This window comes from Salvelinus sp. IW2-2015, unplaced genomic scaffold, assembly GCF_002910315.2.
Source record: "Salvelinus sp. IW2-2015 unplaced genomic scaffold, ASM291031v2 Un_scaffold5250, whole genome shotgun sequence".
In the NCBI taxonomy this organism is placed as follows: Eukaryota; Metazoa; Chordata; class Actinopteri; order Salmoniformes; family Salmonidae; genus Salvelinus; species Salvelinus sp. IW2-2015.
This window is the reverse complement of record NW_019946515.1, coordinates 21067-24029: the sequence shown is the minus strand read 5'-3', so window position 1 is coordinate 24029 and position 2963 is coordinate 21067. Positions and strand designations below refer to the sequence as shown.

Genomic DNA, 2963 nt, shown 5'->3' with positions numbered 1-2963 from the left:
ACGTGAATAGTATTGGGTGGTAGAGAACATGAATAGTATTGGGTGGTAGAGAGAGAACGTGAATAGTATTGGGTGGTAGAGAACATGAATAGTATTGGGTGGTAGAGAACATGAATAGTATTGGGTGGTAGAGAGAGAACATGAATAGTATTGGGTGTTCCATTATTCACTCCTCTATGGGAACTTTGTGTCATTTAGAAAAGCCATGGAGTCTTGGTGTCTCGGGAAACAGTTGGTTATCAATGTACAGTTTATTGACTACGTTTCCTCACGTCCTACCCACTCGCCTCCTTTTAACCAAAAGGTTGCTTCTCCTCAGACCTTCAATGTTTTCTMTTTATTTTTATACCAGAAATAAAATTCAATTCAATGTGTTTTGAGTACAAGGAATMAAGKWAAGATCAATTGAGAGAGCCCTGGCCCAACTYTTTGCATTACGTGACTGCTGKTAGTTTCTGTCAAACAGATAAATGACAGACAGAGACATGCCCCAACATCACACCCCTTCTCGACATCGTTTCTGTCCTTTGCACTTGTGGTTCTCCAGAAATTAGTGCACGTCCAGGCTGCGTGTACACACTCACTCACACCACATGCATCATGCACAGCGAGCACATCAGACAGCCAACAATTTGCCCGAGAAGTATTCCATTCCTCTGCACATTCTAAATGGCCTCCGATATGAGATCCGTAACGTTGTTGTTGTTGTTACATACAGAGAATAATAACCGTTTGTAAAGAAAGCAGATAGCAGGACTCTGTTGTGGTCACGGGAAAGTGGTCGTTTGTGTGTCCGTGCTAATATAGAATACGTCCCAAATGGCACAATCACTACATATAGAATATAGTGCCATTTGGGACRCAATTAGGCTAYACTTCAGTAGCTAGTCAGTAGTACCTACAACCTCRGGATCAGCGACAATCGGCTATTGTGTTCTTGCTGGGGAGAGAGAGTACCCCGAAACAAGCCAGGAGAATGTTGAAAGAACTCTCCCTGTCAAGCAGAGAGAGAGAGAACCGAGTGAACAACGATAGTTAACTCACGTTAGCTAGTTCTGTTTTAGATGTAACGTTATCAACAGTACCCGGTCAGGTGCACATTCGTGCACGATCAACGTCCGTCCGGAACAGCTGACAAAAAAGCACTAATAAATACATATTGTTTACTAGCTATCTGCTTGTTTGCGTTCCAGACCTAGGGCTTTAAAAACAACGGAAACTCATACCTTCTATCGATCTGGATGCGTTTCTGGCGTCATTCACGTGAGGCTGGCAGGTGGACAAACTACCGAGCAAGCCAAATTCATGCATTTAGAATTTTTATCCTAATTTTTCAAAAGCTTTCCCCAAGTCAGATCAGTCCCCCCACTCGACAACCGGATGGACTGTTGGGCACTTCCTATAAAAACACGTTTGTTGCGGGAGCTGACGGGAAATGTAGTTCCTACTAAAAACATTTCTCGAAAAAGCAATAGGTGTTGAGTTAAAATGTAACATTTGTTTAATGTTCTAGCTAGTGTTAACGTGCCTGTCGTTTGAAAATGAAATCAACMACCATAGTAGGTCACGTTTCAATATCCATCAATAGTACTTGGAAAATGTTAAACACTTGTATACATTTGTTTTAGCTAGCTAACCAGATTATCACTAAAATAGCTAACAAGCTAATGTTATTAGCCACGGTCCGTCCCACTTGCAACACAACGGTCTCCTGTGCTTTCCACTGTTTCAAAATGACCTCGCCTTATTTCGTTGAGAGTACCGCGGTATTCACTCGGGGCGGTAACAAGACCGTACCCCATACCGGTTTAGCCACGACGTTAAAAACTAGGATGGAGAGGAGAGTGTTGAGGGCGCACGTGAAACAGGAGGAAGAAAATTCGAGCGTATCAAATCAGAGTTTGGGACGAGACGCTTCAGGTATGAATCCGTTTTATCACAACGTTGCCCTTCTGACATCTACAAACTGAAGCAATATCTTGCTGCATAATTGAGGGACTTTTTCAGATGGGTCAAGCTGTAGCCTAAAACAACAACTAAGAGATGACTACAGTCTTCAGAGAAAGAGAGCCTATGGCCTGGCTATATTCACACAGTCTGAATACACCCYTAATATATTTGACAYAGGTGACRATGACGTCTMCTACTTCCTGTATGTTCAGTTGTTCTGTACATGAAGAATGTGGCATCATTTCAGTATGCCTCAGAATGTTCAGCACACCTAATCACTCAACTTCTGTCCCCCGCCCTTACAGATATTGGCTCCTCTAGGTTCCATYGCTCATCCATCGGCCAATCAAAAGCTGAGCCAGACAAAGCCCGGTCCCTGTTACYACTGGCACCCATCYTGCGTAGGAGGAGGGGCCAGGTGAAGKTGGAATAYGATGGGAAGGTGGAGCCTAAACACTGGGAGCCTCCTGATTGGAGCAAGCAGCTGTGTCATGTGCGTCAGATGAGGAGCGCCAGGGATGCGCCTGTTGACCTCATGGGGGCGGAGAAATGCTACGACAGACACGCCCCTGATGAGGTGGGTGAGACCCCACTGGTTTCTGTCTCTCCGCCGTACACCCCCCCCCACTACCGCTTTGCCCCCCCAGCTAACCCCCTGCTGTCTGTCCTACCACCCTACATCCAGCCAATACTAACCTTTACCCCTACTGCCTCTATCTGTTGTCTGCTTGGGCCCGTACCACTACTGTCCAGCCCTGTGCCTCTACTGCCTCNATCTCTGTTGTCTGCTTGGGCCCGTACCACTACTGTCCAGCCCTATGCCTCTACTGCCTCTATCTGTTGTCTGCTTGGGCCTGTACCACTAGTGTCCAGCCCTGTGCCTCTACTGCCTCTATCTCTGTTGTCTGCTTGGGCCCGTACCACTACTGTCCAGCCCTGTGCCTCTACTGCCTCCATCTGTTGTCTGCTTGGGCCTGTACCACTACTGTCCAGCCCTGTGCCTCTACTGCCTC

At 46.3% G+C, this 2963-nt stretch overlaps 1 pseudogene; it reads left to right on the top strand.

Annotated features, from left to right (window-relative positions):
• Positions 1–1405: 1405 nt before the first annotated feature.
• LOC112078093 (uncharacterized) overlaps positions 1406–2963 on the top strand; it is a 14797-nt pseudogene continuing 13239 nt past the window's right edge.